The following is a 24,445-nucleotide window of genomic DNA, read 5'->3' as shown; positions in this document are numbered from 1 at the left end:
TAATCTAAAATTGTCTTAAGTTCAAGCTGATGTTACCCCTTCTCCCAAATTTGACATGTATTTTTGATGAGTGGGACAACAGCTTATTTTTAGGGAAAACCCTCCTCATGCCTCTCGAATTTCCTCCCTCCACACCACCCACTGAGAATAATGACGGGGTCACATTTGTATTTTGTGGCTTCTCACATTTTAGAAGCTTTACATGATTCTGCATAGCATTTTGGTTATTATTCACAATAATGGGAATAAGAAGAGTTATTGGCAACTCGGCAAGTGTTCATTTAATCCCATTTTAGGAGAAAATTATCATTATTATGCCACTTCAAAAATAGGGAAAGTGAGTCTTGGCAAGGTTAAAGAATTTATCCGAGGTCACCAGGTGCATGACTAATTGGGAATTCAACCCTAGGTGTGTGTGACTGCAGAGCCCCATCTTTAACCGTAACGATGGATCTCACTGGAGGTATTCTTTCTTGATTCGGATATAGCAAAGAGAGTCTCACCTCACTCCTTCGGCACGCTCTGCGAATGCTCTGAAGTCCTGTTGTTGTCAGCTGTTTTTGCCCTTCGAGGCACACCTGGCCCATAGTAAAACACGTCTTAGGCAATTTTCCTCCCGCTTTGAAGCAAAAGTCCTACCAAGTCTCGTGATGTCTGTCAGTAACGTTAGCAGCACCCAGTATCTCAACCCTTAATCATCTGTCGGGAACAAGTACTGATTTATCAAGATACAGATAAGAATGTTACTATATCTAATTTTATTGGATTGGTCATTTGGATTTCTGCACATGCCACTGGAAGTCGCAAAACCCAGAAAGTTTTCTAAATCCTTGTTGTGAAGAAAGGAGGTCTAGAAGCCTTTTTTCTCTTGAACATTTTCACCTCCTAACGGTTTCCTTTAGGGGTCCCTCCGCACCCACCTCCTGCTCACCCCATTCACACCTAATCCACTATTAAAATATAGGAAGGTGGGGTGTCTCACTCTTGATCTCAGCTCAGGTCTTGATCTCAGGGTCATGCATTCAGGCCTCGCGCTGGGCTCCACCCTGGGTGTGGAGTCTACTTAAATAAAATAAAATAAAATAAAATAAAATAAAATAAAATAAAATAAAATAAAATAAAAAAGGAAGGTGGGTCAGGTTATTGAAAGTATCCTCCAGGTGTCATGCTCCGTGTATTATGTCCCCAGGCCTAGCCCACACTCTGCTGTCACAGCTTACTAGCACAGTTAGGGGGTGACAGTTTTAATTTAATAAGTCACTTGTAAATCCATGAGTTATTCCTGAAGAGAATATGCACAGCCTTGGCCTATTAATTTCTAGTAACAGTACAGATTCTTACCCTCTTGATTCTATTTCTAGCATAAATCCCACTTTTCCTACAGATCCAAATCCCTTACAAAACTGTGCTTTGAAGATTGTATTACTACAAACAAGCTGTTTAGTTTCATTTCAATTAACTTATTAATCAGGTTCCAGTCCCTCACTCTTCCTGGCTACACTGCTTATCTGAGCTATGCCTTCTCCCTCTCACTCCAGGGGACTAAGAACTGTTTCCTTATGGGCATCGTTCACAGAGGACCTCATGAGATTCTCACACCAATCCTGTGAGGCAGAATCACCAGTCATCCTCCAAGGATGTTTTCTCTCTTGCCACGTAGATTATCTTCTATTGAGATTATGATAAAAATAAATAAATATGGAATAAGAGCTATCATACCTCAAAAATCTAAGGTGTCCTCAACAGAATGTATCCCTTGCAATCCAAAAATTTCATATTTTAAAATCAGTGCAGTGACTTCTTGCTCTCAGCTCCTTACCCTAGAAAATCCTCAAACACTGTGATGTCATTAGTAATGAGAGGTGTTGAAATACTTTTAATAGTAATAATTAGGATGTCGATCATACAAATGATTTACTTTCTCTTCTAAATTAGAATAGATTCAAGGTTATCCCCTGAATAGTATCACTCTCTCACTCACTTGCTTTCCTATCTGCTTTCTAAATTGGAAGAAATAGCTGAAATTGCAGGTAAAGAGAATTAGACATAACCTGCAATTTATATTTCCTCTACCACATCCCTTAGTGAGCTATCATTAATGATATGCCATTAATAACTACAGCAATTATGAATCATTATAGTGTTTTTGGTGCTGATTTTGTATTTGGTTCCATTTTCATTTTAGTTTTACCCATGGATAAATTTTTATTAAGAAAGGAGAGATAAAGAGACCACAACAAGGCATTTATAGCGTAAATTTTCCAGTATTTTCTTTGTACAGGAAAAGGAAAACTTTTTTCAAAGAAGACTTTTGTAGAATCCCAAAATATAAAACAGATAAATGTGAAATTGCTCTAATTCAAACCCTGGGCCAGGGGCAAGGTTGCCCACTTAGACTTTGGCTGCTCCCCTTTGCTCACACTTGAGACACATCCACAGAACCTCAGGATCCACTGACCATCATTTTATTTTATTTATTTTTTCTAAATATTTTATTTATTTGACAGAGAGAGAGAGCACAAGCAGGGGGAGAAGCAGAGGGAGAGGGAGAAGCAGACTCCCCACTGGGCAGGGAGCACAATGTGGGGCTCAATCCAACAACCCTGGGATCATGACTGAGCTGAAGGCAGACACTTAACCAACTGAGCCACCCAGGTGCCCCTCCACTGACAACCATTTTACAACCAGTCATCTCCATTGGCCTGATACTTGAACCATCATGATTCAAGTATCATGAGTAACAGTCCAAATGACCAAATCAAATGAAGACTAAGTGATGATGCTGGTAATATTAGTCATTATGTTCTTCAAGTGATGGGTTAAAAATCCGTAAATAGTCTTAGTTAGCAAGAAGATATATTTAATAATAGTGTCTTCTCTTGGGCACCTGGGTGGCTCAGTCGTTAAGCGTCTGCCTTCGGGTCAGGTCATGATCCCAGGGTCCTGGGATCGAGCCCCACATCGGGCTCCCTACTTGGCGGGAGGCCTGCTTCTCCCTCTCCCACCCCTCCTGCTTATATTCCCTCTCTCACTGTGTCTCTCTCTGTCAAATAAATAAAATCTTAAAAAAAAAAATAGTGCCTTCTCTTTTTTTTCTTAAGTAGGCTCCATGCCCAGAGTAGAGACCAACGCAGGGCTTGAACTCAGAACCCTGAGATCAAGACCTAAGCTGAGATCAAGAGTTGGATGCCTAACTAGCTGAGCCACCCAGGTGCCCTAATAATAGTGCTTTCTTGAAGAGATAACTGCACTGCCATGTTCACTACAGTATTACTCACAATAGCTAAGATATGGAAACCACCTAAATGCCCACCAACAGAATGGATAAAGAAATGTGGTGTATATATATATATGTGTGTGTGTGTGTGTGTGTGTGTTTGTATGTATTGTTGTACACACACACACACACACTGGAGTATTACTCAGCCTATTATTCAGTCTTAAAGAAAGGGGGGTGGGGAATCCTGCTACATGCAACAATATGGATGAACCTGGAAGACATTATACTAAGTAAAATGAGCCAGACACAAAAAGACAAATACGGCATGATCTCACCTAACTTGTATGTGGAATGTAAAGGAGTCAAACTCATAAAAACAGAGAATAGAAAGGTAATTGCAGGGGTGGGGATTGGGGAGGAGAAAATGGGGAGACATTGGTTAAAGGTACAGTGGTATAATTGTGTATAATATTTGTTGCTTTACATCTCCATAACTTTTCCAGAAAGTCAAGATCCAGACGTGCCTATCTGAGTGTGTTGTGGCAAGAAAAGAACATGTTGAAATAACTCTTTTCCATTGTTTGAAGTACTTATTCTTAATCTACCCTATCTTTATTATCCTCTCATTCAGGCCTTGATTCAATTGTTACAAAACGGAATCAATGAGTTAGCAAAATGGAAAGATGTTATATTTTAGGCAATTTATAAAATTAACCACATACCAAAATGTATCAGGAAAGAAAATTTGTCGGAGAAGGATTTGTTCTAAAATAGAATCTTTTGCATTTAGAAGTCAGCAGATTAAAAAGAGAGCGTTGAATTCAGTACAGATCTACCTCAATTTATGATGGGATTACATCCCAATATCCCAATACATTCATCATAAATCAAACATGCATTTAATACACCTAACCTACCTGTTATCATAGATCAGCCCAGCCTACCTTAAATAAACTCAGAACACTTACATTAGCCTACAGCTGGGCAAAATTGTCTAACACAAAGTCTATTTTATAATAAAGTGCTGAATATCTCATGTAATGTATTGAATACAGTGAAAAACAGAATGTTATATGTGTACAGAATGGTCATAGTTGTATCAGTTGTTTACCTTTGTGAGTGCAAGGCTGACTGGGAGCTGTCCAGCGTCATGAGAATATTTTACCGCATACGCCTAGCCCAAGAAAAGATCAAAATTCAAAATGCAAAGTATGGTTTCTATGGATGTGGGTTGCTTCTGCATCATTGTTAAGTCTAAAAATCATAAGCTGAACCATCATAAGCTAGGAACCATCTGTATTCTTAATCATTTTTCTAAGATCATTTTTTTTTCCTGCCAAAGTATATGGTTAAAAATTTGGAAACAATATCATCATGCTTCTCACTATGCTTTTTTCTTCTGCAGTACATCTTTCCTGTAGCCTACTTCACACCTCTTTCTGGGATGTGTAAGTAATCCCCACAGAAAAAAAAAGAGATCCAGCTATGCTCTGTACTTTGAAATTTTAAAATACAACTGTTTCAATACACATAAGATAAAAGAAAAGAGGAAAAATATTTCCCTTTTAGTTTAGACCTTGCTTGAAAGGTGAGCAGGGGTAGCAATCATAAATTATGAATAAAATTTAAAATGCAGATGGTAGTTTTGTCAACGTATATCAAAATCTTCCTAAAGGTTATCTCTCTCAAACTAGGGACTTGCTATCTTTTTTTCCATATTTACTTTTCAAATGGCCAAAGCAAAAAATTACTCCTAGTGTAAAGGAAAATCTTTGAGAAGTGCCTTATATCTTAATTTCCAATTCATCCTTGTTAGGGTTTATCTTCTTGATCCCAAAGAAAAAATCCATTTCAGAAGAAGTAAACCATGGCTAGTTAGCAAACACCTAAAAAGTGGATTCTGAATTTTGCTAGCAAAGTGATAACTAAATAGTAAGTGCTCAATATATAATTTGTTCAACTAATTAATTACTATATTAGAGTCTTTTTTTCCTCAACTACTATATTAGACTACATTAGAATTTCCCTCTCTCATTGACCTTATGACAATACATCAGATGGGAAAGAAGACACAACACACTCAAACCTAAGTTTTTTTTCCTCTTCCTCCTGAGAAGCCAAAAGGTAAAATTTCTCTATCCTTAGAGTGACTGGAGAGATTCCTTTTCCCAATCTATTCATTTCTCACTCTCTTTGTATATTCTTGCTGGTCCACATACACATTACTAAACTTTCAGCAATGTACAGAGATAAATTTCAGATTAAGATATAAACTATTTGTCTTGTTGTAATATTGGACTGTTAGCCTTTTCAATATTTTGTTTTAACTTATGTATTTATATCCCAATTCATCAGACAAGAGTTTGAAATTTCTTATTCTCCTAAGTCCTCCTAAATTAATCATATCCAATACTTACCCAGGAACTGTGGGGTTTAAAAACATGACGAACAGGGTGTTCCTGCCTTCCAGGAACTAAAAATATAGCAGAATGAAAAGATATAAATATAAACCACTCTAATAACTGATATACTAAGTCTAAGCTAAAATGTGCACTATGAAAGTACTTGAAAGAAAAGAGACATTCTACCAGGAAGTCAGCTAAAATGCATGGACATTCTACCTAATCCTGATGGCATTTGCCAGTACTGATTCTTCTCAATGTCCCACAACTTCTACATCAGCATATATGCATTTGTGTTTATAAGAATGATTGTGAATCATCAAGATATGGTTAAATTATTTAATTTTATTCTTTATACTAAAGTTAGGAAGTATATAATACAGTTTTCAGGATTTCAATTAGGTTGAGTTCAAATCATTTTTTACCTCATTTTTTAGCCTTACCAATGTCCAAAAAAGGCATTTATCCAGCATACCCAATTCCCCTAAGACTCTGGATAAACTGAAGGTGGCTGTGTATTCTTATTATTTCACTTTATGCTTTAATTCTCTTAAGTATTGTGTCTTTAAATAAGAATTCTCAATATGATTATATATATTGCTTAATATAATTCTGGCCAAGTACTAGGCATTCAGTTTTGCTGATATGAATACAATTTTAAGTATCTCAGTAAGTACTCATTTCATGCAAAATTCAGTGCAATTCAGATAATATTGAGAAGAACATGCATTACATCTCATTTGTAAAGAAAACAAAGTGGAACAATCTAAATATCCTTCAATAAGGAAACAATGTATAAAGTATAGCACATAAATACAAAACATAGTGCTTCCCTGGGTGCCTGGGTGGCTCAGTCCATTAAGCATCTGCCTTCAGCTCGGGTCATGATCCCAGGGTCCTGGGATCGAGTCCCACATTGGGCTCCCAGCTCATCAGGGGGTCTGCTTCTCCCTCTATCCCTCCCCCCTGCTCATGATCTCTCTCTCTCTCTCTCAAATAAAATAAAGTAAAATAAATACAGTGCTTCCTTTAATAAAAATTGAAATACACTAATACATTCTTACATGGGAAGGTATCTTCAAGTTTTAGCTTCTGGCCAAGAAGGGGTAAGAGAAACCAGATTTGCATTACCCTTCCCCCAAAAGAAAACAACTCAAAAAAACAGACAAAATACATGAAACAACAATTTTCAAGACATTGAACATCTTGGTCCCTGAGGGACAGGTAACAAATCCTATGACTTTACTACAAAACATTTCCAGGCCATGGTAGAGAGTAAGGGAACCCAGATAGAGCCCATCAGTTTCCCTGAGATGATAAGAGAGATCTGAAAGCTTGGGAAGCCAAAGTGCCTGGAGTTTGTAGGGTAGAGTACCCTAAAGTAGAGAAATGCACAGAAAAAGAGCTCTGAAGATTGCAAAGGGTCCCCCTCGAGTCTTTGGCTGCAAACTCACCAACACTGACATGATTATCTACATAGAAAATCCAATGGATTCTATAAAAAACTTACTAGAATTAAAGATCAGTTTAGCAAGATTACAGGATCAATATACAAGATCCACATACAAGAACCAAATGTATTTCTTTTTTTTTTTTTTAAAGATTTTATTTACTTGTCAGAGAGAGAGAGACAGAACACAAGCAGGGGGAGAGGCAGGCAGAGGGAGAAGCAGGCTCCCTGCCAAGCAAGGAGCCTGATGTGAGACTCGATCCCAGGACACTGGGATCGTGACCTGAGCCGAAGGCAGCAGCTTAACCGACTGAGCCACCCAGGCGTCCCGAACCAAATGTATTTCTATATACTAGAAACAAACCGTTAGAAACTGAAATTTATCATTGAAAAAAATAGCATCATACCCCATGACAAACTGAGATTTATGCCATGTAGGCAAGGCCAGTTCAACATTCAAAAAATCAATTAACATATGTGATAACAAAAGTATACACAATGCATGTAAAAATCAAGGAATGGGACTATACCAAAATAAAGAGCTTTGCACAGCAAAGGAAACAATCAGCAAAATAAAAGGCAATCAACGTAATGGGGAAAATATTTGCAAACCATATTATCTGATAAGAAGTTAATATCCAAAATATATAAGGAACTCACACAACTCAATAGCAAAAATAAAAAATTAGAAAACCCAAATAATCTGATTTAAGAATGGACAAAAGACCTGAATACACATTTTTCCAAAGAAGACACACAGATGGTGAATGGGTACATGAAAAGATGCTCAACATCACTAATCATCAGGGAAAAATGCAAATCGAAACCACAATGAAGTATCACTTTACACTGTCAGAATGACTATTATCAAAAAGACAAGACATAAGTGTTGCCAAGGGTATGAAGAAAAACCCTTGTATACTGTTGGTGGAAATGTAAATTGGTACAGGTACTATGGAAAGTCCTCAAAAAAAATAAAAATAGAACTACTGTATGATCCAACAACCCCATTTCTGGGAATATATCCAAAGGAAATGAAATTAATAACTCAAAGAGATATCTGTACTCCATGTTCATCTGCAACATTAGTCATAATAGCCAAGATAATGGAAACAACCTATGTGCTCATCTATAGATAAATGGATTTTAAATGCTTCTCTCTCTCTCTCACACACACATGCGCGCACATACAGGCACACATGCACACACACAGTGAAACATTATTTAGCCATAAAAAGAAAGAAATTCTGCCATTTGTGAGAACATGAATGAACACAGAGGACATAAGCCAGAAACTAAGAAATAAGTCAGATACAGGAAGACAAATACCAAATGATCTCACTTATATTTGGAATCTAAAAAGAAAAAACAATGGCAGATTCACTGAACCAAAGAGTAGAACAGTTATTACTAGGAGCTGCAGGGTGAGGGAAACGGGGATGTGTTGATCAAAAGATACAAAGTTTATGCAGTTATGAAAGTTATACAGTTATGCAAAGTTATATAGTTATGCAGGATGGATATGTCTTGAAGATATGACATACAGCATAGTGACTGTAGTTAGTAATATTGTATTATATACTTGAAATCTTCCAAAAGAGTAGATCCTAAATGTTCTCACCACACACACACACACACACACACACAGACCTGTGTGAATGATGGATATGTTAACTAGATTGTGGTAATCATTTCAAAATGTTCATGTATATTAAATCATCACATTGTACACCTTTAAAATTTTTGTACAACCTAAATATGTACTGTTTTTGTCAATCATACCTCAATAAAGCTGGGGGAAAGAAAGAAAAAAATCAATTCATATAATTTATCACAACAGGCTAAAGAAGAACAATTACATGATCATATCAATAGATGGAGAAAAAAATCGACAAATTCAATACCTATTTATAATACCAACCCTCATCAAACTATGAGTAGAGAGGAACTTCCTCAACTTGTTCAAGAACATCTACAAAAAACCTATAGCTAACATCAGACTTAATGTTGAGAACCTAGAAGCTTTCCCACTAAGATCAGGAACAAAACAAGGATTTCCTCTCCACTGTTCCTTTTCACCATCACACCGGAAGCCCTGGCTAATGCAGCAAGACAAGAAAAACAAATAAAAGATATACAGATTGGAAAGGAAGAAATAAAACTGTCTTTGTTTGCAGATGACATGATTATGTAGAAAATCCAAAGAATTGACAAAAAAAAAAAAATTCCCTGGAACCAATAAATGATTATAGCAAAGTTTCAGGATACAAAGTTAACATACAAAAGTCAATTACTTCCTTATATAACAGCAATGAATAAATGGAATCAGAAATTAAAAATATACTACCATTTGCATTGGCACCCCTCAAAGTGAACTGCATTGGTATAAATCTAACAAAATATGAACAAGTTCTATATAAATAAAACTAGAAACCCCAATCAAAACCCCAGCAAGTTATTGTGGATATTGACAAACTGGTTTTAAAGTTTATATAGAGCAGCAAAAGATCCGTAATAACCAACACAACACTGAAGGGAAGAGCAAAGTCAGAGGACAGACACCACCCCATTTCAAGACTCACTATAAAACTACAGTAATCAAAACACTGTGGCATTGGCAAAAGAACAGACAAATAGATCAGTGAAACAAAATAGAGAGTCCAGAAATAGACCCAGATAAATATAATCAACTGATTTTCAACAAAGGAGTAAAGGCCATTCAGTGGAAAAAAGATAGTCTTTGCAACAAATGGTACTAGAACAAATAGATATCCATTTGTACAAAATGAATATAGATATAGAACTCCCACCCTTCACAATAATTAACTCAAAATGATTCATAGATCTAAATGTATAATACAAAACTCTCAAACTCCTAGAAGATAAGGTAGGAGAAAATCTAATGGACCCTGGGTTTGGTGATGACTTCTTTAGATAAATCACTAAAGGCATCATCCATGAAAGGAAGAATTAATAAGTTGGACTTTATTATAATTAAAAACTTATGCTCTGCAAAAGATACTGTCAAGAGGGGGTGCCTGGGTGGCTCAGTCGATAAGCGTCTGCCTTTGGCTCAGGTCATAATCCCAGGGTCCTGGGCTCCCTGCTAGGTGGGAAGCCTGCTTCTCTCTCTCCCGCTCCCCACTGCTTGTGTTCCCTCTCTCGCTGTGTCTCTCTCTGTCAGATAAATAAATAAAATCTTTAAAAAAAAAAAAAGATGCTGTCAAGAGAATGAGAAGACAAGCCACAGACTGGTGGAAGTGTTTGCAAAAACACATATCTAATAAAGGACTGTTATACAATATATACAAAGAACTCTTAAAACTCAACAATGGAAAACTAACAACCCAATTAAAAAATGGGCAAAAGATCTGAACAGACACTTCACCAAAGAAGATATGAAAAGAAGGTCCACATGAAACATGTTTAGGAAATTGTAAATTAGAACAACAAGATAACATTGCACATCTATTAGAATGGCAAAAATCCAGAACACTTACAACACCAAATGCTGGAGAACATGTGGAGCAACAGGAACTCTCATTCACTGCTGGTGGGAATGCAAAATGGTATGGCCACTTTGGAAGACAGTTGGTAGTTTCTTACAAAGCTAAACATATTCTTACCATATGATCCTATGCTCTATCATATTTATCCAAAGAACCTGAGAACTTATGTTCACACTAAAACCTTCATCAGGATCTGTATAGAAGCTTTATTCATAATTGTTAAAACTTAGAAGCAACCAAGATATCCTTCAGCGAGTGAATGGATAAACAAACTGTGGCACACCAGACAATAAAGTATTAGTTAGCACTAAAGAGAAATGAACTATCAAGGCACGAAAAGATATGGAGGGAACTTAACTGTGTATTATTAAGTGAAAGAAGCCAATCTGGAAAGGCTATATACTGTGATTCCAATATATATGACATTCTCGAAAAGGCAAAACTTATAGACAGTAAAAAGATCAATGTTTGCCAGGGGTTAGTGGGGAAGGAGAGATGAATCATGAAGTACAAGGAATTTGTAGGGCAATGAAACTTTCTGTATAATACTATAATGGTGAATAAATGCCATTATATATTTGCTAAAATCCATAGGATGTACAACACCAATAATGAACTCCAGTATAAACTATGAACTATAAGTGATTATGATGTGTCAGTGTAGGCTCATCAGTTGTAACAAATGTACCACTCTGGTGTGGGATGTTGATAGTGAGGAAGACCGTGTGTATATGGGGATAGGGAGCATACAGGAACTCCTCTAACTTTCTGCTCAATTTTGCTGTGAACCTAAAATTGCTCATAAAAAGACAAAACAAAATTCTTCTTTTTAAAGATGGAATCAAAAAAACATGAAATGCTGAAGGATAAACCAACCTGCCAAAACATGGCAAAGACCTGCACCCTTAAAACTACAGAACACCACTGAGAGGAATTAAAGATCTAAGTAAACAGAGAGCTATGCCTTGTAATAAGGTGGAACATTCAATATTGTTAGTATTTCAGTTGTCCCAAATTGATGTATAACCTATCACAATCAAAACCAAAATCTCAGCATGGGTTTTTGTAGATACTGACAGTTTCCAGAATTCCTATGAAAATGCAAAGGACCTATAAATTGCCAAAATAATTCTAAAAAGACCAAATTGGAGGATTAACATTATCTGATTTCAAGACCTATTATAAAGCTACCATCATCAAGTTAGTACAATAATGACATACATGCAGACAAATAAATGAAAGGAATTCTGGATTGTAAAATCCAGAAATAGATCCACACGTATATGGACAACTAAATTTCGACAGAGGACCAAAGGCAATTAAGTGGAGGGCAGGAGTGCTGACAACACTAACCACATCCTTGGCCCTCCGTCTTGTTCATACCCACTGGATGGCCTCTCCTGGGGCTACATATTCCAGGCCCCTTGGAGATTAATGTGTATACCTTAGAAATGCTTCCCAAGGCTGGAATGTAGAGCACCTTGCTTTGGCCTCCCATGAATCTGTTAGAGATAACATAGTCTTTCCCCTTCCTAATGCACAGGTGGCACCACGAGATCTAATCAAATGTTAGCTGTCAATTAAGAGCATGCAAACCCTTAGAAGTGCATGGGAACCCTCTGATCTCACTACAATGCCCTCCGGGCGTCCCCTCACTCAATAAAATCCATAGACTATGGTCTGGGCTTTGCAGAGCATAGCTGCACAGCTCCAGATTGACATCCATCCGATCCTCCCTGTCAGTAAGTTTCTCCGAATAAAACTCTATGTAAACTGTATGGAGTTGCCTGCTTTGCTTTTTCTGTCTCGAAGTGCCTTCTCAGTCTGGAGGATACTTTACTGTCCCTCCCCTCTTCCACGTTCTACCAGTTGGCGAGCCAGGCAGGAGACAGAAAAGGAAACAAGTGTGGGTCAAGGGGCCAGGAGGGTAAAGCCCCCTGTCCATGGGGGAAATCCCAAGCTGACCAGCACCCCCACCCCCATGCTCTGTGCCAGACAAGACTCCACAGAAAAGGAATTATGAGTAAAGAGACGATGCTTTGAGAGCTATCTCCCTGTCTCCCTGCTTGTAAAAAGTGGTAAAAAGTTCTTTGCTTTCAACACTCCTTTGGGTTATGTTGAATTTAATGTACCCCAAAGGATAAGCCCTTTAAGTTCGGTTATAAATTTTGGCCACCCAGGTGGGGCATGTCGGTGGTTTGTGTGCCTGGGTGGTCTGGGAGCAGGAGCAAAGCAGTTGGCGGCAGCAGCAGCTCATGTGGTGCTCGCTGACTCTGGACAACTGGTCACCTTGGGTTCTCCACGAGGACCATCCCACTTGATCCCTGGTGACCGAACTCATCTATCCCACAACCTTAGAGGTGAAGTGGCCACCTGAACATCCTTTGTTCAGCACCTGAAGGGACTGGCAGATAAGTGAGCTTTGGCTCTGCCACAGTAATTAATGCTCTCTGTTTTGTTAATTGCAAAGACTAAAGGAACGCTGGGGAAAACCTTTTAGAAGACCCCTTCGGTAAACGCCCTGTGGGATTCAATGCTTGTTCAAATTGAGCCTAGAAATCCCTGGGTGACGGAGGTCAAAAGAAAGGTTTTTAAAGGATTATACTAGGGATGGTTTCAACTCTCAAATGGCCTAAATGAGGATTCTTTAAAATACCTAATTACTGTATTTGTGGACCCAACTTGAGAAAAAGCTGGCTATTGAACTAAACAATCTGAGTGGGATGCATATTTCGATTGGTATTTCGAAGCTTCTAAAAACACTGACAGGATACTATCCTGGCAGGAAACGAGTAAGATGTACCCAGAGAGGAAGAGGCAAATTGAGGAAAATGGAATCAGCTGAGTAGATCAACTTATAACATTATTTAACTTGCAACCCAGTTCTTTGAAGTTTTAGAAGCAGCTTTCCTTATCTTACAAAACTTTACAAAGCTAGAAATGCAACTCTAGAGGCAATCCACCCCCAAAGGTCACCTATTCCTTTTCTGATCCCAAATCTTCCCCTATTTATCTTAAAGGCTTGTAAATTATTGGCTTCAGGAAACGAAAGTCCTTTTTGGGGAAAACTTGTGTTCTTTCTCCACCTCTTTTAAGTTATACAACTTGTCCTGTCTTTGAAATGTAAACATAGCCCACAATCACCTGACACTGAAGGAAAAAAAAATGGTGGAGTGGGGTGGGAAGAAGACTTTTTTCAAAATACAAACTCGTAAGATGGCTCTTGTGTTCAAACTCGAGCACAGTCACCTCAAGACTAATTTCAGGTACAGGTACAAACACAAATCTTGAAAATCTTCTCCATAAATATTGTACCTATAGGGTTTTACATCTGTCTCTGTGTGTATCCACATATGTAGGTTGTAAACATGAGAGATTTTTTGACCTCTGAATGGTATTGCTAAAACTACTTTGTAAAAGAGCTCTATTTAATTGGGATAAAGGCAAGCACTTACAAGAATTGGGCATTCTAAAACTCAGAAAGAAGGAAACTAACCCAAATGCTTTTCAAGTTCATGCCATCTTAGTAAATACTTAGTATTTGGAAAAATAGTTAGTATTAAAGCTAATTTAAGGTTGTTGTTTTAATAGACATGTATTCAGAGTTATCAACATTAAAATTATAAAAAAGAACATGTTTCTGGAAATTATAAAATATATTCATAAATTTGCCAATCCCAAAGAATTCTGGTGTAACTTAGACAGTTCACAATTGCTTACTACTTAGTTTTCACTGAAGTAAAGTTTCTAAGCCGTAAGAATTCTAATAAATGTAATTAAAACAACTAGAAATAATAAGGGAAACAACTGTATGCAAACAAGGGAAGGCATGTGGGACACCTGGGTGGATCAGTTGGTTAAGCTTCTGACTCTTGATCTCAGCTCAAATCTTAATCTCAGGGTCATGAGTTCAAGCCCCATGGTGGGGTCCATGCTGGGCCTGGAACCTATTTAAAAAAAAAAAAAAAGAAGAAGAAGTAGTAAGGTATGTGTTTTTGGTAAGAAAGGTATGAAAAGGGGGAATACATTTTTGTTGAGGACATAATTTTTTCCTAAAATGAGACTGGCTGTTTGGAGGGAAAACTTAGGACAAAATCTAAAAAAAAAAAAGTTGTAGGAAGTTTGTGAAATAGGAATCTTTGGAAAAGAATTTTATGCATGGTCAGGACAAAGACTGGAATGAAAGAGATTTAAAAGTACTGGTATAAGATTAGAATTTGTTTTTTCTCTGTTAAGATAAAGTTTTTGTAGATTATTGGTCTACTCCTGATAAGAAATTGTAAACAAACGTTTTTTTCTCTTTGCCCAGAAAAAAAACAAAACAGTTTCTATATTTTATCTTTATCAGGTCTTCAATTACTTAAGAAAACTGAATCTTATCAATATTAAAAGAACTAAGTTTTGCTAACAACTGTGTCACCTTCTATATTTGCCTTAAGAATCTCTTACTATCACCTTGGTTAATTAGGTAATTAAGTTTTATAATGATCTGTGCTCCTATTTAGGCATGTGCTTTAAAACCTTCTGATATTTTTAACAAACTTCCCCAAATTCAAATTCTAAATGAAGTTCTTGATTAATTAGTCTTGGTATGTCAAGCTACATGGGAAGTAACGTCAAATAAGTGATGATAAACCTTCTTAGGTTATATTATCTGGAAGAATTCTATAACTATTCTAGAAATCATATAAAGTTCCTAAGATTTTGATATGTCCTGGTATAATGTCATCACTTGTAATTCTAATTACTGAAGTGTATGTCACAGAAAATAAACAAATTTTCTTGTCAATTGCATTATAATGAACTTTCATCAGATCTTCAACCAAGGCCATTTTTGAGTCTTTTGTCATTTACAGTTATTGTTCTGATGCTTTTGCTAAATGTGTTTCATCTTCAAGAAGATTCATGGAGAGAACTTTTGACAAATACAGGTTTCTTATACCTGAGGATCATAAAACCAAGCTGAATAAGAATTTCCAGAACTAATGGAAAACTGCATTCAAACAGAACAAGAATTATTAACACAAGACTGAATGAATTGAGGAAAATGATTATAGTTTTTTGACTCTTGTTTAAAACATTCCTAGTTCTCTAATGTTTACTCCTCCAGATTTAAGGAAAGAGTTATCTTTTTCTCCCTACCTGGTCTCCAAAATTTGGAAACTCTCAGTGAGTATTCTTTCTTTTATATTTTTTTAAGATTTATTTACTTATTTGAGGAGGGGGAGGGGCTGATGGAGCAGGAGAGGAGTATTCTTATTTTCATGGCAATTACAGTTATTTGCTTAAGTTCGGTAAGAATCTGTGGTCCTATAACAGGACACCATTGGAAACATTGGTCATATTACCAAGGCTTTGACCAGAATGTCATATTTGAGAGAGGCATGCATAGACTCAGACATGACCAGGTAGCTTTAAGGAGCTAAGGTTGACTTTGTGGAGCTAATGAAGCCCCTTGAAAAATCAGCCTGGTACCTAACTTACATGGTTCCTAGGGGCCTTACCAGGTGAGTAAGGAAGGTCACTTCCTGGCAGGCTCAGGAATCTCAGAATATTTTGGGGACCTGGAGAAGAAAGGAAGTAACCCAAATGTATAGTATTGCAGGCAAATCTGATGACAAGTATTTCTCTTGGTTCTTAGCCTCAAAAGGCTGTTAAATGTTTAATCTGAAATTCCTTATGGAAAGTTCCAGCAAAGCTGATTTAAAAGAGCCTATATGGCCAGCCACTATTCTTGCTGTACTTATGTAAATAATTAGACCAAGTTTTTTAAAACTGAACTTGTTTCACAAACAGATTCGTCTTAGTTTGGCTATCTTTGATGGAAATGAGGGTGACTTTAAAGAGAAAAAAAAACTGTGTTTCAGTAACACACTTTTATGGGTGTTAGATTCGAGTTCTGATGAACTGTCCTTGAATGTCTCTTGTTTACATATAAAACTGGGCTGGATCTTGAATTCTTCTGGTTTCCTTGCATATCCGGCTAATTTTCTACCTAAAGGCCTGACTTTGAAAGCCCACCTGTGGGACTGCCTCCTGAAATGAGACAACTGTTTAGCTGAAGTGACCTGGTTACAAAATGTGAAATGAGATGCTATCTAAGACTATACATGAGAGTTCTGAAACAATGGCTCTATGAAGGATGGGGGCTCAACCTCGTACTAGGTAGTATCTATAACTGGATGGAAGGCAGTTTCATTCCTCAAATCCTAATCTATGCCACTTTCCAGCAGGAAGTAGCTAGAGTGTTGTTACCCCATCCCTCAAGAATGAGTAATGGTGAAAAGCCAGGATGGTAGTGGTTCATGGGGTCCAAACAGCTACTGGGTTGTTACTAAATGAAGATTTACCATATTTATTGCCTTTAAAATGTTTGTCTTATTGCCCTTAGCCTCACATTGGTGATGTCCCTCCCTGTTGCCTCAGGTAACATCTCCCTGTCACCACTTAAGTTGAAATTCACAATCACTCTGACTGCTGGGTCTAAAGAATGCTGAACTTAAGTGTCCCATACACAAAAAGTTATTGATCGTGTAAAGAAGCTCTCTTTTGCTAATGCCTTCACTAGATGGCTCACCTCTTTACAAGGTCACTGGGAAAGCATAATTCCAAATATTTTGTCTTACAGGTATATTAATCTCACACTTTTGTCTATATTATTGCTGTGGCATAAGGATGCAAGTCACTTCCTGATATCTGGCTGTAGGGGCATCACAGAAAAATGGCATGTAAAAGATTGTACTGGCCATAAAGACGTCAGGGGTGGAGGTAAGAAGGCTGACAATACTGACTCCATCCTTGGCCTTCCATCTTGTTCTTGTCCACTCGATGACCTCTCTTGGGGCTACATGTTCCAGGCCCCTTGGAGATTCATATACATACCTTAGAAATACCCCCACGTCTAGAAGGTAGAGAGGCTTGCTTTGGCCTCCCATGAATCTGTTAGAGATAACATAGTCTTTCCCCCCACTGATGCACAGGTGGGGCACCACGAGATCTAACTGAATGTTAGCTGTCAACTAGGTGCATACAAACCCTCTGATCTCACTACAGTGCCCCTCCTGGGCATCCCTTCACTCTATAAAACCTGTAGACCAAGGTCTGGACTTTGTGGAGAATAGCTGCAGAGGTCTGGATTGTCGTCTGCCCAATCCTTCCTGTCAGTAAGTTATCCCGAGTAAAACTCTGTGTAAACTGTATGAAGTTACCTCCTTCATCTTTCAGTCTCAAAGTGCCTTCTCAGTTTGGAGGATACTTTACAGTCCCTCCCCTCCTCTACCTTCTACCATGGAGAAAGGATGGTCTTTTCCAATAAATAGGGCTAAAAACAATTGGATATCCAAAGAAAAAAATAATTCAATCTATACCTCAACAAATATAAGCATTAATTCAAAATGGATCACAAACTTAAATTTAAAACCTAAACCAATAGAACTTTTAGAAGACAATATAAGAGAAAACTCTGTGATCTTGGCTTAGACAAAGCTTTTTTACATATACAAAAACGCTAATCCCTAAAAAAACAAACTTGAAGCAGCTATGGAAAAGAGTATGAAGATTCGTCAAAAACTTCCTTATCCAGCAATCCACTCCTGGGTATACATCCAAAATAATTGAAATCAGTATCTTGAAGAGATACCTGCATTCCCATGGTCACTGCAACATTATTCACTGTAGCCAAGATATGGAAGTAACCTAAATGTTCATCGATGGATGAACGGATAGAGAAAATGTATTATATGCATAAAATGGTATATTATTCAGCCTTAAGAAGGAAGGAAATCCTGCCATTTGTGACAACATGGATGAATGTGAAGGACATAGAGTAACTGAAATAAGCCAGTCACAGATGATATCTGCATAGTTCCATTTATATGAGGAATCTAAAATAATCAAACTCTTGGAAGCAGAGAATATAATAGTGGTTGCCAGGGCCTGGAAAGAGGGGAAATGAGGAGCTATTATTCAATGGGTATAAAGTTTCAGTTATGCTACATGAATAAGTTACAGAGATCTGCTGTACAACTGTGCAGTGCCTATACTCAACAATACAGCATTTTGAGCTTCAAAATTTGAGAAGAGGATAGAGCTCATGTTAAGTGTTCTTACCACAAACAAAACAACGTAAAGCAAAAGGACCCACAGAGACTCCAGGAGGTGTTAAATGTGTCTATCACCTGGACTGTGGTGATGGTATCACAGATGTTTGCATGTGTCCAAACTCATCAAATTGTACATATTAAATATGTGCAACTTTGTATGTCATATATACATCAGTAAAGCTAATTTAAAAAAGAACAAATTGGTAAATTCAACTTAATCAAAATTAAAAACTTCTGCTCTTTGAAAGACACTGTTAAGACAATGAAAAGTCACAAACCAGGAAAAACTATTTGCAAATCATAAGTCTGCCATGAGAGACTATGGACTCTGAGAAACAAACTGAGGGTTTTAGAGGGGAGAGGGGTGGGGGGATGGGTTAGCCCGGTGTTGGGTATTAAGGAGGGCACATATTGCATGGAGCACTGGGTGTTATACGCAAACAATGAAATCATGGAACACTACATCAAAAACTAATGATGTAATGTATGGTGACTAACATAACATAATAAAATAAAATTTTAAAAAAAATTTTAATAAAATAAAATAAAGAAAAAAAATTATAGGTCTGATAAAAGACTTATACCCAGAATATACAAAGACCTCTTAAAGCCCAATAATAAGAAATAGCCTAATTTTTTTAATGGGCAAAAGATCTGAACAGACACATCAACAAAGAAGATATATGAATGGCTACTGGTACATGAAAAGATGTTCAATATCACTAGTTGTTAGGAAAATGCAAAATAGAACCACAATGCGATACCACTATACATCTTTTGGAATACCTGAAATTTTTATTTTTTTTTAAAGATTTTATTTATTCATTTGAGCCACAGAGATACAGAGAGAGAGAGACAGCACGAGCAGGGGGAGAGGCAGAGGGAGATGGAGAAGCAGGCTCCCCGCAGAGCCAGGAGCCCGATGCGGGGCTCGATCCCAGGACCCTGGGATCATGACCTGAGCTGAAGGCAGACGCTTAACCTTATCTGAGCCACCCAGGTGCCCTAGAATAGCTGAAATTTTTTAAAAAGACAAACTATAACAAGTGTTGGCAAGGATACAGAGGAGCTAAAAGTCTCATGTAATACTAGTGGGAATATAAAAAGGTACAACCACTTTGGAAAACAATGTTGCAGTTTCTTTAAAAATTAAGTGGTTAAGCGTCTTCCTTCAGTTCAGGACATGATCCCAGAGTCCTGGGATCAGGCTCCGAGTCCATGCTCTCCGCTCAGCAGGAGGCCTGCTTCTCCTCCCTCTGCCTGCCGCTCTGCCTACTTGTGCTCTCTTTCTTTCTGTCTGTCAAATAAATAAATAAATAAACAAAATCTTAAAAAAAACTTAAGCCTATATATACCTTTTGATCTTGTCAATCCACTTCCAGATATTTACCCAAGAGAAATGAAAGTATATGCCCTTATAAAAGCTTGTATAAGAATATTCACAACTTCAGATTCAGTAGCCAAAAACTGGAAACAATCCAAATGTCTGTCAACAGATAAATGGAAAAACAAAAGTGTGGCATATCCATACAGTGAAACACTACTAAGCTAAAAAAGGAAAAAAAAAGTAAAGAAGTGAAATATTGATACGGATAACGACATGGGTGAATATCAAAATAATTATGGTGAGTGAAAGAAGCCAGACAAAAAGATTGCATAGTATATGATTCTCTCTATGTGAAATTCTAGAAAGTGCAAACTAATCCACAGTGACAGAAAGCAGATCTGTGGTTCCTTGAGAAGGGGAGAGAAAAGGGACAAAAGGGAAGGCTTACAAAGGGACACAAGGAAATGTGTGGGGGAGTGGGCATGTTCATTACCTTGATTGTGGTGGTTATTTGACAAGCACATAAATATGTCAAAATGTACCTAGATATGTGCAGTTTATTATATGTCACTTTTACTCCAATCAAGCTGTAAAGAAAGATGAATCAAGATTAAAGCCCCAAGACAAAACAGAAAGTTATTCTGATCACACTGCCCTTCTGGGCTCCCTCCCTTACATTGGTAGCAGTAGCTGCCAACTTGTCCAAAGCCTCTGACCTGCCAAGCAGTGTGTGAGATGCCACCATTTATTTCTCACAGCTGACCACTGACCACGTCAGCTCCCCTGCAAGGTTTCTGTGACCACTAGATTGTACAGACAACTCCGTCCTAACAGTCACCATTCTGAATCGCAATTATTTTCCTATATGCCAAAGTTCATTAAGAACAATATAATGCCGGGGCGCCTGGGTGGCTCAGTTGGCTAAGCATCTGCCTTCGGCTCAGGTCACGATCTCCGGGTTCTGGGATCCAGCCCTGAATCAGGCTCCCTGCTCCGTGGGAAGCCTGCTTCTTCCTCTCCTTCTGTCCCTCCCCACTCTATACTCTCTCTCATATGTTTCTCTCTCTCCCAAATAAAAAATAAAATCTTTTAAAAAATAAAGAAAAAAGAAGAACAGCATAATGCCTTGCTCATCTTTATCTCCCCAGGTGTAGAATGATGCTGGTTGAGGAATAAATCTTTAAATCAGAGAATAAACTGGTAAAAATCTTTGTGGAGTTTTTCCTTCTGAGGTGCTTAGATTCTTGTTGGGGATCTACAATTCTTGGAAAATGTCTTTTTTCCTTGGCCCCACATAGTATATACTGTGCCAAAAATAAATTCAAGAGCTGAAAAACAAACTCAATCAGAATTTAAGGGGTTATATTTAAAGCTCAGACTCCAGAAGATCTTTCACAGTCTGTGTACTCAAAAAAAAAAAAAAATCAACTTTTGACTCTGTTGATATTACAGTGCTCAAAACACAACATGGTTTGAAAAAGCCATATTTGACACCAGGTTTCTAAACAGTCTTTTTTTCTCCTTGTGTAAATGGGCCTTAAGTGGTTACCGTTTTACCTCGACGAAAACAAAGAACAGGCAATTTTTCCAGACAGAAAATTGCTGAGAGATATGGTTAAAGTGTGTGAGATGAAGAACACAGAACTGACAGGCCACACAGCAGTTGGTGAGTAATGAAAACAAGAACCAAGGCAGAATGTCCAGAGAACTGGGGAAGGGCTCTTAGCTTACAAACGGGGAGGAATGATTTGCCTTGTAATCTAAAAGTGTATTTGCCATGTTAGTGCAATTCAGTTCAATAAACACTTCTCCAAGAGTGCCCTTTACAAGCAGCCAAAGAACATTTTCATAGCACCCGCCATAAAGGTAAGCACCTTGGACATAGAGAAGCCATCTTCTGAAAAGATTTATACTTATTTTGTATGATAACATGCCCTATAGGTTTCAAGGTGTTTTTACTGGCTTTACTACAAATGATCTTCACCCAAAAGTCATGGAGGAGATAAGGATAGTATTAGCACCTCCATATCACAGGGACTCGGAGGGGCTAAGGATGGTGCCCAAGGTAACACTGAATTAGTAAGTAAGCCAGATCTGAAAACAGACCTGATTCTTCTATCTATACTCTTTCCACTGTCTTCCTCTTTATTCTTGCTGACCTTCAAGAAATTTAAGGATGTCATCTCCTCCCAATCTGGAAAAAAAAAAAAAATCCCTTGCCTAAAGCCTTCAGGCTTCTACCCTATTTCCCTTTCTTCTCCTTCTCTGCCCAGCTGCTTGAATCGAACTCCTTGTTGATACTCACATCCCTGCAATCTGGCCTCTATCCTCACCACTCATGAAATTGCCCTCTTAAAAATCACCAACAATTGCTAAATCCTCCTTCCTCCCTCCTTCAGCATTTGGCCCTGTTACCGATAGTTTGCTTTTTTCTAAAAACTCAAAACCTGTTGGATCACCAGCCCATAATGGTTTAGGAAAATTAAATGGTTCTGAGGCTTTTTAGACTTCAAATAACAACAGTAAATTATTTTTAAAGAACCTTTATTACAGGCTCCTGTTTTGTAAGTGAGTACTAGATGATTTCATATATTGGGTCTCATTTGATTTCACAATAATCCTGGGAAGCAGACTTCGCCATCTCTATTTTACATCTAAGAAAAGCTGGATTCAGGGAAATTTAGAAGCTGGATCCAATACAACAAAGTTGCATAAGTGGCCCCAGTTTCCTGATCATAGCGTTTTTTCCTTCACGTGATAGGTACATCTCCCTTCCATGGCCTGGCACTGTTAGAGAATGAGATGCTTTGTATAAATTAATTTTCCAGATAAAAGGAGTTTACCAATAAAACAAAAATTTTAAACAAAGGGTTTTTCAAATCATTTTTTACAGATACCTTGCCAAAAATGTGTTTTCTACAAAGACCATAAACATAATTTAACTTTTCCTTAATGCCACAGTCATACTATGAACATCTGCTACATTCTATGCAAAAATTAAGTTCTATATCCATTTTTTTGTATTTCTGCTTCCTCATTCAGCATTAGAGTCTTGTTAAGATCTGCTGATAGTTTGGCTTTTTATAATTATTTCAAACTATATCTATTCTACATCGTTCTTTTAAAAATCTATTAACTATGTAATAAAACAGCCAATGTACTATGAACTACTTAGAAAATATAAGTCAAATTCTTTCTGTGTGATATCAAAAGTGCAGTGTTTGCCTTTGGTTAAGGGCTACCTTGAGACATGTTTTTTGGGGGGGCAGAGGGAGAGAGAGAATCCTCAAGCAGACTCCCCGTTTCTCACAGAGTGTAATGCAGGGCTCGATCCCAGGACCCTGAGATCATACCCAAGCTGAAATCAAGAGTTCGACATTCAACCAACAGAGTCACCCATGCATCCCACGAATATTTTTAATGTTATGTTCTTTCTGAAGGAAAAATAAAAACAGAGAGGGAGGCAGACCATAAGAGCCTCAACTATAGGGAACAAACTGAGGGTTGCTGAAGGGGAGGTGGGTGGGTAGATGGAGTAACTGGGTGATGGGCATTAAGGAGGGCACTTGATGGAATGAGCACTGGATGTTATATGTAACTGATGAATTACTAAATTCTACCCCTGAAACTAATAATACACTATATGTTAACTACATTGAATTTAAATAAAGAATTTAAAAAAATGAAGAACATAAAAATGTCTTTCACTCAAGTAACATCTTTTCTTTATTATCATCAATGAGTTTTATATGATTTTTTCATGCTTTGTTCATCCTACTGGTCTTTTTATATATAGTTGTTTATAACTAGCTAGCTGTTGATAGCTAAATAGATAATAGATACAGATATAAATGTAGATCTAGTTATAGATATTAGGTTTCTGTCTTAATCTATCTTGGGAATAGAGTCTTACATGTATCTTACTATCAATAAATGCTAGCTATAAATTTATATTAAGTCAGCATTGAGTAAAAAATATTTAGACAAATGATTAAAAAAAAAAAAACAACAGTGAAAACAGGATAAAAACATGTTCTAGCCATCAAATTTTACCAGCACATGGCATTTTCATTATCTCATTTAACATTTACCATTATCATAATGATGCTGTGATTCCTATTACTTGCAGACATCAGTGACCTGAATAATCGTTATACTAACAATAATATGAGTAATAACATCAAATGAATAGAATATTGACTTTCCCACAAGACAACGTTTTGTGGGAAATGATCTAAATGAAACTCATTACTTTAAAAAAAATATATTAAAATTAGAAAAACCTGGTGGACAGGAGGCCAAAGGGAGAAGGAGTGTAGAGATAAGGAAAAAAAATGTATCTTTCATGAAAGAAAGATTTTGGTGCCAAATGATCCCTAAGCAAGTAGAAGACCAATGCTGATAAAGAAAACTGAGGTTCAAGGAGGTTAGGAAT

The 24,445-nt window shown here is 37.3% G+C and overlaps 1 protein-coding gene across 1 annotated transcript in view; it reads right to left on the bottom strand.

Moving 5' to 3' along the window:
* Positions 1-573: 573 nt before the first annotated feature.
* Positions 574-24,445, bottom strand: part of CDC73 (cell division cycle 73) — a 259,032-nt gene continuing 235,160 nt past the window's right edge. The window contains exons 17-18 of the transcript XR_010412199.1: positions 983-14,528; positions 574-699 (exon numbers count right to left, since the gene is read on the bottom strand). The gene's annotated coding sequence lies outside the window, so the exon portion shown is untranslated. The remainder of the gene's footprint in view (positions 700-982; positions 14,529-24,445) is intronic.

Source organism: Mirounga angustirostris, unplaced genomic scaffold (genome assembly GCF_029215605.1).
Source record: "Mirounga angustirostris isolate CCGP_5_RB_7025 unplaced genomic scaffold, mMirAng1.0.hap1 SCAF_6, whole genome shotgun sequence".
In the NCBI taxonomy this organism is placed as follows: domain Eukaryota; kingdom Metazoa; phylum Chordata; class Mammalia; order Carnivora; family Phocidae; genus Mirounga; species Mirounga angustirostris.
The sequence above is the reverse complement of the archived record's forward strand: the minus strand, read 5'-3'. Positions and strand labels throughout refer to the sequence as shown.